Source organism: Amblyomma maculatum, chromosome 5 (assembly GCF_055883805.1).
Source record: "Amblyomma maculatum isolate TAMU_Amacu chromosome 5, ASM5588380v1, whole genome shotgun sequence".
Lineage (NCBI taxonomy): Eukaryota > Metazoa > Arthropoda > Arachnida > Ixodida > Ixodidae > Amblyomma > Amblyomma maculatum.
The window spans coordinates 38,647,637-38,662,273 of NC_139348.1; the positions used below are offsets into that span (position 1 = coordinate 38,647,637).

A 14,637-nucleotide genomic window follows, 5' to 3' on the forward strand; every position below is an offset into this window, starting at 1 on the left:
TGTGCGACAGGCACTCTTAGTTCGGCGATCGACGAGCACGTTTGTTGCTATCGCCGCCGCCGAGTTGCTGAGTTCTTTTGCGGGCGCAAGGCAGCCCAATAAAGAGTGAATTTCAGTACTATCACGCCTCTGTCTTCTTTTGGTGTGTACGGCCTTGTCAACACTACGTGACACCTGGTGGAAGTGCTGCCCTTCTAGTCCCGGTTTACCCCTTCAAGCCAAGACAACAGCCCTGTTCCTGCCACCCTGGGAGACAAGCCACCAGGCCACCGAACCAGCCGCTGACTTCAAGGGCTCCAACCCGAACACGGTCTGCTGCCGGAACCCGTTCGACCCAGGAAGGCATCAATGCTGACAATGGCCCAGCCTACAGCACCGGTTGTTCTCGTCCCACCCCGTGAGCCCCTGTGCTTCCAAGGACGGCCAGATTAGGTCGCAGAAGACTGGCTCGACCTGTGGGAACGCGTGGCAATATTCAACGCATGGGACGACGGAGTGAAGCTAAGCCAAGTCTACTTTTCTCTTTGTTCCAAAATCACGAGGCAGCTTTGAAGGATTGGGAGAATTTTATGAAAGAGTTTTTGGCTGCCTTTGCAGGTTTCTTTCGTAAAGGAAGAGCTATGGCCCTCCTAAGGATCTCCTTCAATCGAGACTACCACTCCCAAACGAGCCTGTACTGGTTTACGTTGAGGAACTGAAGCGCCTCTTTCGCCCCGCCGACCCTAACATGACCGAAGATGAGAAAGTACAATGTTTAATGCGAGGCGTTAAAGAGTCATATTGCAGGGCTCGCCAGAAATCCGCCAAAAACCGTAGCAGAATATGAAAGCGAAGCGTCGCCCATCGAGAGGACGATGGACACCAGAATGCGCCACTAGAATCGACCGCTTCAACCGGCCTACGCAAGATCCTATAGCAGCGTATCTGCGAGCAGAGAGAGCCTTCGGGACTTCATCCAGGAGATCGTGCGAGACGAGCTCCACCAATTGCTGCCACTATCCCAACAACCTTGCTCGAGAACGTCGTCCGTGAAGAAGTTAGCAGACACTGGGTGCACCTCACGTGACGGCTCCAACTACTCCAATGCAAGAAGCATCGGCCATGAACTATGCTGTTGCATTACGTCGTCCTGCACCCCGACGTGACCTTCCTGGCTCTCGTCGCTACAGTGCTGTTCTCGAAAGCCGCCCCTTGGCCCTCGCCCGTCAAGCCTATCAACAACCTGCAAGCCCCGTTAAATGCGACGCCTGGATGACGTATAATAACCGACCACTATTCCACTCCGGTGAGGCTGGCAAAATCCTATGCCACTGCCCTTACAGACGCATCTGCCTGCGCGTGTTCGCCATCGACGCCACACGACCCGTGTCCTAGCGAGCGACCACAAGAAATTGATGACTTAATTCCTGCGGAGGGGAGAGCACGTGTTGCCAATTCGTTTGTCACGCTCACCCTCGCCGTCCAGGCCCACTTTGCGTTGCCAGACCAGAGCTACGTGCGAGGAAGGTGCCCTGGCCCACGCAGGGAAAACTGAAAAGAGCAACCTTTGGAAGTGAGGTTGCTCAACGGCGAAAAAACGAAGATCCTCTGCCGCCGACGACGACTAACGACGATCCAACCATCTCACCGCCGCTCCACACGACAACATCAACAACACGACCAGAGTGCAAGCCGACACCTCCACCCAGTGCAGTAACAACGGTGTGCCCCGACCGTGACCTGAAGAAACAACTGAGCAGAGATCGGACACCAAGGTCAACGTCCAATGTGAGTAAGCGAAAAGCGACCTTCAAGTTCGTGACTGTCGCACAGTCACTGCACTACTAGACACCGGAGCTGTCTATTAAGTCATCAGCGGGCCGCTAGCCTCCCAGCACAGGAAAGTTACGACCGCTTGGGATGGCCCGCTGATTCGAACGACAGGTGGTAACCTCATTACTCCATCCGGGCGATGCACTGCAAGAGTAAACCTTAAATGGGCATACTTACCCCAGCAGATTTGTTCAGTGTTCTCGTAACGTGATTTGGGGCATGCATTTTCTGAATGAGAATCGGGCGATCATCGATCTCCGCTCAAAGCTCATAAAGCTCTCCACTGATAAAGCAATTCCTTCCATGGCGACTTCGTCGTCGCTGTAAACGTTCTCGAAAAAGTAATAAGTATACCGCTCCGATTAAGTATCGTCGTCTTTGTGGTTACCATGCTGCTAAAGGTGTCGTCTACGGAAACACTCCGTTGCTTTTGGAGCGCTGACTAGTGTCACGTAGGGGTGACAAGGCCGTACACACCAAATAAGACACAGGCGTGATAGTACTGAAATTAACTATTTATTGGGCTGGCATGCGCCAGCAAAAGAAATAAGCAACTCATCGGCGGCGATACAAACAAACCAACTGCAACATAAACATTACAAAGTTTAACCACCACGAATTGTTTAACACGCATAATAAGGCTTCAGACGAACAATGATTGCTTGATGTGAGCGTCGCCGTTGTGACGCTATTCTACCGTCGGGAATGACTTCACAATCGAGAGATCCGATGTGGCGAAGCATTTTTATGGTCCGAAGTATCGACGCAGCAACTTTTCGCTCAGTCCACAGCGTCGAACTGGAGTCCAGACCCACACTTCGTCTCCTGAATTGTACTCTACGTGTCTTCGTCGTAAGTTGTATCGTCGGGGGTCGATGCGCTTTTGGTATTCATTACACAGCAGCGCGAGCCATCGGGCTTCCTCTTCACGCTGCAGGTAGGCGACGACGTGAATGTTGTCTTCGTTGGTTACGTGCGGCAGCATTGCGTCGAGCATCGTCATGAGCTCCCAGCCGTACACAAGGTTCTGAAGGACGCTCTGGTCGTCTCCTGGACTACCGTGTTATACGCGAAGATCCCGTATGGCAATATGGCGTCCCAGGTCTTGTGTTCAGCGTCGACGTACATGACGATCATGTCCGCGATTGTTTTGTTCAGACGCTCCGTAAGTTCATAGGTCCGGGGATGGTACGCAGTTGTCCGTCGATGGCTTGTATGACTGTATTCCAGGATGGCTTGCGTCAGCTCTGCCGTAAACGCCATCTTCTGTCCGTGATGAGCACTTCGGGGGCGGCGTGTCGCAAAAGAATATGTTCGACAAAAAATTGGTGACTTCTGGCGCGGTACCATTGGGTAGCGCTTTTGCTTCGGCGTAACGAGTAAGGTAGTCAGTGGCTACGATGATCGACATGTTACGTATAGACGAAGATGAAAGGGGCCGAGGAGATCTATCCCAATTTGTTGAAAGGGCAGGATGGAAGGCGGAATAGGGTTTAGTAGTCCTGCTGGTCTGATCGGCGGCGTCTTGCGTCGTTAGCACTCACGACACGTCTTCACGTAGTGGGCAACTTCGGCAGGCAGTCGCGGCCAGTGGTACTTCTCTTGGATTCTACGCAACTTGCGCGCAAATCCGAGATGGCCTGTTGTGGGCTCATCGTGCAACGCCGCCAGAATTTCCTGTTGGAGGCTTTTAGGCCCAACAAAAAGCTGCACGGTCCTGTTGTGTGTGAAGTTCTTCACGAGAAGACCATTGCTTAATGCGAACAAAGATAAATGACGTCTGCACACATCAGGCGGGGAAGCAATCTTTCCTTCTATGTAATTGACTGGCACTTTCAGCTCAGGGTCTGATCAATGTTGTTAAGCGAAACTGGTAGAGCTTACAGGTCCCAAAAAGGTGTCTTCGTCGTCTTCATTCGTCGGCACATGGACGGGGGCTCATGACAAGTAGTCTGCATCGGAGTGCTTGCGGCTTGACTCGTAGATGACTGTGATGTCGAATTCCTGAAGACGCAGGCTCCATTGGGGATGCGGCCAAAGGGGTTTCCAAATTTACTAGCCAGCAGAGCGCATGGTGATCGCTTACCACCTTGAATGGTCGGCCGTATGAGTACGGGCGGAACTTTGAAGTCACCCAGACGATCGCGAGGCACTCCTCGGTCGTCGAGTAATTGGCTTCGGCTTTCGAGAGGGAGGCGATAACTTTCTCTTGTCCGGCATTGTTCTGAATGAGAACGGCGACTAGCCCGAGACTGCTCGCGTATCTCGGTCTCTGCGTTCGCATCAAATTGGCCTAGCACAGGAGGGAACTGTAGGCGACACTTAAGTTTTTCGAAGGCTTCCGCTTTTTGTTGTTCCTATTGAAATGGCATGTCTGCCTTTGTAATCTGCGTCAAAGGTTCGGCGAGACGCGAAGAGTTTGACGAATCGTCGGTACTACGCACACAGTCCGAGGAATCGGTGCACAGCTTTCTGGTCACCGGGCTGTGGAAACTGCGATCGCAGCGGTTTTCTGTGGGTCGGAGAAAACTGCGTCATTGCTGACGATATGACCCAGAAAATAAATCTCTTCGTACGCGAAGTGACATTTCTCTGGTTCCAACGTTAAACCTGAGGACTTCATTGCGTAAAGTACTGTTTGAAGCCTTCTCAGATGGACTTCAACGTTCGAAGAGAGGGCGCCAACGTCGTACAAGTACACTAGATGAATTTTCCACTTAAAGCCAGCTAGCACGGTATCCATTACACGCTTGAACGTCGCTGGTGCAGAGCAGAGGCCGAATGTCATTACCTTAAACTCGAAGAGGCAGTCTTACGTGATAAGCGCGGTCTCCTCGCGGTCTCTTTCGTCGACCGCAATTTTCTAGTACCCGCTCTGCAGGTCCACCGACGAGAAGCTCTTAACGTTATAGAGCCGTTCCAGTGTGTCGTCGATGCGGGGAAGCGGGTAGACATCCTTCTTCGTTATGCTATTCAAGCGGCGGTAATCAACGCGGAAGCGAAGAGTGCCCTCTTTCTTCTTCACCAAATCGACAAGTGGCGCCCAGGCGCTGTTCTATGAATGGATCACGTCATCACGCAGCATTTCCTCAACTTGATCGCGTATGGCCTGGCGTTCTAGAGTCGATACAGGATAGGGGCTTTGACATAGCTGTCCAGCGTGTTCGTCTGTGATGATGCGATGGTTTGCCAACGGCCTTTGCCGCACCTTCGACGCTGCAGAAAAACATTTACTGTGACTTTAAAGAGGAGTACGAATCTGGTCATGTCTGTCTCGGGGGAGCACTGGGTTGATGTCCAAATTGGGCTGCTTGGCTCGGTTGGGTGCATAGCCTTGAAGTTGGCTGGGGAAGGCAAAGACTTCTCGAGTATCCGCTAGCTTGTCAAGGAAAGCAATCGTCATGCCCTTGTTCAAGTACCGGTATTCTTCACTGAAGTTCGTGACGAGCACTTCAGCATGCCCATGACGAAAATGGGCTACGCCTCTTGCGACTTCAATCCTTTATCCAGTAATAGCTGAATGTTTGCTTCGACAAAGCTTTCCGCGAGTTCGACTTCTGTACTCAGAGGGGTGATGAAGCTTGATCGTGGCGATACGGTCAATTCTCTGTCGAGGAAGTTGAAAGCGACGTGAGGCCTCGATGTTCTCGTAGTCGGTATGGCTTAATTGATGTCGCTCGATGTTCGTTCAGAAAACTCATGCCCAGAATCACGTCGCTGGAACACTGCTGCAGGACGACGAAGCTGGTAGGGTAGTATGTCCATTTTCCATAACCCTTGCTGTGCATCGCCCCTACTGTGTAATAAAGTTACCACCCGCGGTGCTGATTAGCGGGCCATCCCAGGTATTCGTCACATTTTTGAGCTGGGCAGCAAAAGCTCCACTGATGACAGAGTAGTCGGATCCGGTGTCCACTAGGGCGATAACCCTGCGTCCGTCGACAGCAACTGCGAGGTCACTTGTTTTTGCCCTAGTATAGCATGTTGGTTTTGGTGTTCGATCTCTACTCCTTCGTTTGCTCAGGTCACGGCCAGGACACACTGTTGTCACTTCACTGGGCGATGTTAGTTCAACGTGTGGTCGTGTGGTCGTCGATGTCCTCGTCCTGCGTAGCGGAGGAGTATAGTTGATGGATCGTCACTCGTCATCGGCGATGGAGGATCATTATTTCGTCATTTAGCAACCTCACCTCCGAAGGTTGCTGCCTTTAGTTTCCCTTACGGGGGCTGGGGGATCATCCTTGCACGTAACCGCGGCCCGGCGACGGAAATCGGATATTGTATGGCGATGGGGAGCTTGACAGACGTATTGGAGACGCGTGCTCTCCCCTGCGCTGGAATTCGTTGATGTCGTGTGGTCGCTCGCCAGGATGGGGCCGAGGGCATTCGACAGCGATACCAAGGAGGCCAATCGGCCTGTACGGGCAGTAAAGACGGATGTATCCTGCCTCGCATCAATAAAAGCAGAGCGGTTTGTAGTTATGCGTCGTCCAGATGTAACATTTCCTGGGGTTTCGAGATCGTTTCTATATTTGGCGCACTGGTGCCGAGGGGAGCTTTCAGGACCAGGACGGTACTGTCGAGGATTTTTAAGGTCACGTCAGAGTGCAGTTCGACGTAATGCAGCTGCATAGTTCATCGCTGCTGCTTCTTGCACGGGAGCCTGTCAGAGCCGTCACTTGAGTAAGTCGACTTCTTGACGGACGTCGTCCGCGAGCGTCGCCCCCCTGGGGTTGTTGCTATGATGGCAGCAATCGGCGGAGCTTCTCTCACACGGTCTCCCGGATGAGGTCCGGAAGGATCTCTCCGCTTGCAGATGCGCTGGGGTAGTGGCTTGAGTAGTCCGGTTGAAGTGTTCGCTTATAATGACGCATCCGTAATTCCAACATCTCGATGGTAGATAGCGTTTGGTTTGGGTTTAGCGTTTAACGTCCCGAAGAGACTCAGGCATCTCCCGGATGAAGTCCGGAAAGTTCTCTCCGCTTGCAGATGTGCTGGTGTAGTGGCTTGAGTAGTGCGGTTGAAGTGTTCGCTTATAATGACGCATCCGTGAATCCAACATCTTCAGATGGTAGATAGCGTTTGTTTTGGTTTTGGGGTTTAATGTCCCGAAGAGTCTTAGACTATGAGATGCTGTAGGTTTGAATTGCGGAAATTTTGACCACCTAGGGTTATTTAACGTGCAATGACATCGAATAGCACACGGGTGCCTAGCCTTACGTTTCCACGGAAAAGCGGCCGCCCTGGCCACGATTCAATCCCGCGTCCTTGGGCAAAGTAGAACGAGAGCCCTAACCACTGCGCTATCCCGGCGGGGCTCTCGATGGTAGACGCTTTGGTTTCAAATTTCTCCATGGTTTTTGGCGGATTTTGAACAAGATCTGGAAAAAGCGACTCTTTACGCCTCGCAATAAAGATTTGACTCTCAGTTTCGGTCATGTTGGGGTCGGCGCGGCGAAAGAGGCGCTTCATCGCCTCAACGTAAGCCAGAACAGGCTAGGGAGTTGAAGTCTTGATTGAAGGAAGGCCTTGGCTGTTTCCTTTCGAACGATGCTTGAAAAGGCAGTTCAAAAATCTTCCTTGAGAATCTCCCAATCCTTCAAAGCTGCCTCATGATTTTCTAACCCTATTCGCGTAGACCTTTGAAGAGAAAATTAGACCTTCCTGAGCTTTGTTTCATCCTTCCAGGCGTTAAAAATTGCCACGTTGTCGAGCAGTTCGAGCCAATTTTCCGTATCCTCGTCCGGTCGTCTACGGAAGCAGGGCGGCTCACGGGGTTGGATAAAAACAAGCGGTGCTGTAGGCTGGGCGGTTGTCAGCGTTGGTGCCTTCCGATATCAAACTGGGTACAGCAGGAGAAGGGGCTCAGATTGGAGCCATTGAAATCGGCGACTGGTTCGCTTGCCTCGGCTGTTCCCCCAAGAAGACATGAACAGGGAGGGTGTCGACTTGAAGGGGTAAACCGACACTCGAAGGCTGGCTCGGTTACCTGTAATCTGGTCTTCCAGGGTGACAGGAACAAGACAGGTAGGTATTCGCTAGAAGGATCAAGGGCAGCACCTCCACCATATGTCACGTAGTGGTGACAAGGCCGTACACACCAAACGAATACACAGGCGTGACAGTACTGAAATTAACTCTTTATTAGGGTGACTTGCGCCCGCAAAAGAACTAAGCAACTCGGCTGCGGAGATGGTGACAAACGTGTTCGTCTACCCTAGAACTAAGATGGTCTGTCACACACATTAACGCGCAGTTTGAAGGCGATAACATCGCGAACTGTCACTAGCGCAACCTGGAACATTGTAGAAGCATACGCGAGTGACAAGCATCTTCGAGACAGATCTCGGCACATGTTGCGCGACAAAGGAATTGATAAATCCGCGTCTCGCGATATCGAACATTAACGAACAAAGAATACAGATTTTATACGTGTGCCAGAATTAGAGGGATAACGCTGCACGCCGGCGGCTGCTAAAAACAAAAAATACAGTTTTTAAGACTTCGCTGCACTGGGAATCGCAAGAGGTGTCGCCAAGCTCAAGGGCTGGTCATGAACTTTACAGATGAACACTCTGACCTGAACAAGGGCATATTGATTGATTTCCTTGAGCAGCTAGTGGGCACTCCAGAAGTCCTCGCCCTCCCCAGCACACTGGAAGACGATGCACCCAACCGAGCCAAGCAGCCCATTTTCGACATCTACCCAGCGCTCCCCTGAGACAGACAAGACCGAATTCACACTGTCCTTGAAAGCTACAGCGAGTGCTTTTTTTCAGCGCCGAAGGTGCGCAAACTCTGTTGGCAAAGCATCGCATCATCACGGACGTATACGTTCGACCGCTACGTCAAAGCCCTTATCGTGTATTACCACGAGGGTGCCAGGCCATACGCGATCAAGTTGAGGAAATGCTGCGTGATGCTATACCCGCGTGATGCCTAACGTAGAATAATGCCTACCCGCTTCAATTCATCAACGACGCACTGAACCGGCTCTGTAACACTAAGTACTTGTCAATGGACCTTTCGAGCGGCTACTAGAAAATTGAGGTCGACAAAAAAAGACTGCGAGAAGACCGCGTTTATCACGCCGGAGGGCCTTTCAAGCGCCGTTCAAGCGTGTGATGGATACGGTGTTGGATGGCTTGAAGTGATAAATTTGCCTAGTGTACTTAGACGACGTTGTCGTGTTCTCTTTGAAATTTGAACACACCCTAAAAAGGCTTCGAACAGTACTTGACGTAATCAGGTCCTCAGGTTTAATGTTGATAGCAGAGAAGTGTCACTTCGCCTACGAAGAGATTTAGTTTCTGGGTCATATCATTAGCAAGGAGGGAGTTCTCCCTGATTGACAGAAAACAGCTGCGATTGCACAGTTTCCCCAGCCCGGTGACAAGAAAGCTGTGCACTGCTTCCTCGGACTGTGTGCGTATTACCGACGATTCATCAAAACCTTTTCGCGCCTCGCCGATCCTTTCATGCAGATTACAAAGGCAGACGTGCCATTTCAATGGGAAGAACCGAAAGCGGAAGCCTTCGAGAAACTTAAGCACCGCCTTCAGTTCCCTCCTGTGCTAGGCCACTTTGATGAGAACGCAGAGATCGAGGTACATACCGAAGCGAGCAGTCTGGGGCTAGGCGCCGTTCTCATTCAGAAGAATGCTGGTCAGGAGAACGTAATCGACTATCCTAGCAGGTCCCTCTCGAAAGCCGAAGCTAATTACTCGGCGACCGAGGAGGAGTGCCTCGCAATGTTCTTGGGCACTTCAAACTTCCGCCCGTACTCATACGTCCGGTCTTTCAAGGTGTTAAGCGATCACCACGCACTGTGCTGGCTGGTAAATTTCAAAAACCCGTCCGGTTGCCTTGCCCGATGGAGCCTGCGGCTTCAATAAATCAGCATCACAGTCGCATGCAAGTCTGACCGCAACCACTGCGGTGCAGATTGCTTGTACCGAGCCCCCGTTGATAAGCCATCGAGAGGTGATGACGAAGACACCTTCCTGGCACTGGTAAGCGCCAGCAGCTTCGCACAGCAGCAGCGCTCAACCTGTTGTTAAAAGACCTGTCTGATTACTGTGGTGTTTTCGAAGGTGGAAGCAGACTCCAGCCTTCCCGAACGAACACACCCGTTTATTCACACATACACACATATATATAAGGAAAACAGAAACGCCCCCTCGGGAATAAAGAATTCAAACCGAAAACGAAACTGAATATAAAACACTCCCCCCTTATTTTAGTGATTAGCGGTTAGTAGGTATTAGCAGAAAAATCCCAGGACACGCACACTGTACTTATTTACACGTATTTACATATTTACACATATGTATATGTCACTCCCAACTAAAGGGTATGTAATCTTGGAGCAAGGCCGGCGGCCAGCGCTCACGCTTTGAACGCCGCACTGTCGGCGCTAATGACAGGCTCGTAGGTTGCTGCTGCTGCAGTACGCCAGGAGACCGAGCCTGCATCCTTGGGGAAAGCAGCTGCAGCTCAGCAGGCTGCAATATGCCAGGAGACCGGTGCTGCGGTGTGGCAGGAGGAAGCACGACAGGAGGCGGGTTGCGGCGTGGCAGGAGGCATCACGCCAGGAGACCGGGGTTGCGGCGTGGAAAGAAGTTCATACCAGAAGAGGCGAAACCATTCTACCCTATTTGGGAAGAACTGTCGGTTGTTCACAACTTGCTACTGCGTGCAGAGCGCCTCGCTGTTCCATCCTCCCTCACGGCTCAGATCATCAGCACCGCGCACGAGACACATCCTGCTATCACACGCACGAAGGCGCGACTGCGTGAGCGGTTCTGGTGGCCACGAATGGATCAGCAAGTGGAAATCGCAATAAAAAACTGCCACATTTTCCTGGAGGCAGGTAAGTCTGACAAAACATCACCAGCACTGTTGCAACCTGTTAAATGGCCTGAAAAACCGTGGCAGAAGCTTGGCCTAGACGTCGTTGGTCCTTTGGCGCATGCAGCGTACAACAGCAGATTTGCCATAACGCTTGTTGACTACCATTCTAAATGGCCAAAAGTACACTTTTGCAGCAAAGTATCTACAAGCACCGTAAAAGATGCTTTAATAAGTGTTTTTGCTCATGAAGGCTATCCAGAAGAGGTAGTCTGTGATAATAGACCTCGCACGAATTCATCACCTGCGTGCAAAGCGGACGCATACGCCTTTCGCATTCGTCGGTGTACTATCCCTCAGCGAATGGGCAAATATAGCGATTCAGTCGCACACTGAAAAACTTCCTTCAGGTTGCACTCCTCGAACGACGACCACTTCGGCAAGCAGCCACAGAGTGCCTTGCCATTTATCAATGTACTCCGCACACAACCACAGGGGTCGCCCCACCGACTGACCTGGCTGCTTCGCATGTCAGTACGAATTACTTCACGGTTTCCAGGAAACCGTCGTCGATAGTGGCCTGCCTGAACTTCGTCCTTGTCATACAAGCTGGTTCAATGAACTAGACGATTTCTTCCTTCTTAGCAATATCTGCCTCTGAGGTAGGTGCTAGCAGCCGAGAAAGGTCATTTGCTACAGTGTTTGTGGATCGCTTGCCGTATTCAACAGTGGAATTGTAGCAAAGTAGTCGTGCACTCCAGCGTGCGATTCAGAGTGGGCGTCTTCCATGTCCATAGGACGACAGTAAGGACACCAGTGCTTGGTGGTCTGTTCGAATAGTGAAATGGCGACCCCAAAGGTATGTGTGCCATCGCTCAAATGCCCAAATACATGCTAGTGCTTCCCGTTCAATGACTGAATATTTCCCCTCCGCAGGCGACAGTGTACGAGATGCGAAAGCGACTGTGCGGAGCTCGTGGCGACTTTTCTGCTGCAGGACTGCTCCCAGTCCGCAGTCGAACGCATTGGTCGACACAATTACTGGAAGGGATGGATCGAACATCTGGAGGACTGAACTTGAGAATAGCATTTCCTTAACCCTCCTGAAACTGCTGCCTGCTTCAGCTGACCAGACGAATGGCTCATTTTTGCGAAGCAAGATTCTCATAGGCTCGACCACTTGTGCCAAGTGTGGAACAGTGGTGGAGAAATATTCTAAAAGACAAAAGAACAAACGGAGGGCGGCAACATCAGTTGACACTGGGGTGTTAACTAAGGAATCTACTTTCTCGGGAAGTGGCGAGATACCACGTGCAGTGACCTTATGACCTAGGAACTCAAGTTCTGAAACGTCAAAAAGGCATTTTTTGTTGAGTTTCAGACCTACGTTCTTGATCTTTTGCAGCACGGTCTTCAAGTTTGAAACGTGCTCTTCTGCGGTTTTTCCAAAAAATGATCACATCATCGATGTAGAAGAACACTGCAGGGCAACGGTCGAGGATTGTCGCCGTTATCTTCTGAAGTGCCGCTGGGGCAGAAGCCAACCCGAAGCAAACTCTTTTAAAGCGGAAAATACCGTCATGAGTGATGAATGCTGTCAGATCCCTGCTGTCAGGGTGCAAAAGAACCTGATGGTAATCAGAAGCCAAGCTAAGTTTTGTGAAGTGTGCAGAATCTACCAAAGCGTGAAGTAGCTCTTCTGTACACGGCAATGGGAAACTGTCTGGAACAATAGCTTTGTTCGGCTCACGAAGGTCTACACACATCCTGATGCTACCATCTTTCTTGTCAACAACAACAACAGGAGACACCCATTCAGAAGCATCGATGCGCTCGATGACGTCAAGGCTGAGTAACCTCTGAAGCTCTTTTGAGACTGGTGAACGGAGAGAATATTGCAGACGGCGAAGCTTGGAAGCTACAGGCTGCACGCCTTGCTGCGTCTTGATGCAATGGATGAACCCTTTAGCAAGACCCAACTCGGGACTCAAAGGCGAACTGAACTCATCTGCTAAGGCTGGCGGCAGATCTTTGTTGCGGGGCTGCTCGCTTGACAGTATGGAAATTGAACTGGATAGCGGGCCATTGACAGTCGGCAGTGAATCAACGGACGTTAGTTGGTTGGTTTGTGGGGTTTAACGTCCCAAAGCAACTCAGGCTATGAGAGACGCCGTAGTGGAGGACTCCGGAAATTTCGACCACCTGGGGTTCTTTAACGTGCACTGACATCGCACAGCACACGGGCGCCTTGCTTTTCGCCTTCATCGAAAAGCTTCCGCCGAGGCCGGGAGTCGATCCCGCGTCCTTGGGAACAGTAGTCGAGCGCCGTAACCACTGCGCCACCCCGGCGGGGGATCAACGGACGTGTGCAAGAATTTAAGAGCGGGACCCTCAATGCGAAGATCCAAGGCTTGAATGCCGTCAAAACCAATCAGAAAAGTTCCTCGGTGAACAACATAAAAGCTTAGTGAAGCTGTGCGGCCTTTAAGCTGAACGTCTGCTTGGAAACAACCTAGCACTGAAATCGGCCGTTTAGAGTAGAACAGAGTGACATGCGGAGCAGGCAAGAGTTGAACGCTCTGAAAGTATCGACTGTATTCTTGCTCCGACAGAATTGAAACAGACGACCCTGAATCGACAAGAAATGTCAAAGTGACATTCGCGACTTACCCTTGAATTTGAATTCCGCTACGTGCGGAACGTTGCAAAGTCAAACCTTGCTCAGAACTGCTCCATGACGAAACATCTTCATCTAACTCACCTTCACGGGCTCTGTCTTGCATTTGAGTTCGTTTGCGGTTGCATACGTTTTAAAAGTGGCCCTTGAGACCGCAAAATGAACAAGTCTTCCCATGCGCTGGACACTGCGGCGCTGATGCTAAGTGGTCCTGCGAGCTGCATCGAAAACAATGTGTTGAACCGGGCAGCTACTCCATTCTCGTTACCGCTTACGGGGCAGTTCCGCTGCGCCACACGTGAGCCGCCCGCGCCCCTCGTTAACCTCTGCTGAAAGGGAGCTGCTGGCAGCAAATTTTTTTCGAAAGACTCAAGGATAGTTTTCGAAGCTGCCGCAATGAAACTTCCTCGACTGAAGCAGAAGGCTCCTTCAGTTCTTCCGCTGCTTGCTCAAACTGAAGTGCAATTCGAACTGAATTATCGAAAGACAGTGTGAAACCCTCGAGCAGTAACCGCTCACGTACGCGGTTGGAAGCTACGCCTGCAAAGAATTGATTCCGCAGAGCATCAGCTTACGAAGCAAACGCACAATGTGCGGCTAGCTCCAGTAGAGCGACAACAAAGTCATGAACAGACTCGCCTTGGTTGTCGCTGCGGCGGTGAAAACGATGGCGCTCGACGATAACGTTGCAAGATGTCGAAAACTGCTGCCGTAGAGCGGCCAGTGAAGAGTGGTATTCGTCAGGAGCGGCAGACTTGTCATGGGCGAGGACTGCGGCGCTTGGCGCTGACGGTGCTGCTGCGCACTGGTCCCTGCATCTGCATGCAATGTCTGATAAACGCGCTGGCCTTCCGCCCCCTGCTCTGGCTTGAATGCGGCGGCTCCAGATGCCACCAAGTACACGTTGAACATCTGCTCCCATGGCAATGACGGACGACCGGGCGTCGGAAGCAAGTACGGTGGCGGAGAAAGCCCGGTGAAGTTCATAGCAGCGGTTCCGGACGGTTCGGCGGGGTTGGATTAGGTAGGGGTAGGTTAACAGCATCCTCGTCGCCAATGTGGTGTTTTCGAAGGTGGAAGCAGACTCCAGCCATCCCAAACGAACACACCCGTTTATTCTCACATACACACATATATATATAACGAAAACAGAAACGTCCCCTGGGGAATAAAGAATTCAAACCGAAAACGAAACTGGATATAACAATTACCTCGAAGGAAAGATTGCTTCATCTCCTGCAGTGTTCCGGCGTCAATTATTGTCATTCGTACCGCACAATTACGTCGTCGTGATGAAG

General features: G+C 51.4%; 1 pseudogene; it reads right to left on the reverse strand.

The window, feature by feature from the left end:
- Window positions 1-13,658: 13,658 nt before the first annotated feature.
- LOC146188085 (uncharacterized) lies at window positions 13,659-14,326 on the reverse strand (annotated as a pseudogene).
- Between the last annotated feature and the right edge of the window lie 311 nt (window positions 14,327-14,637).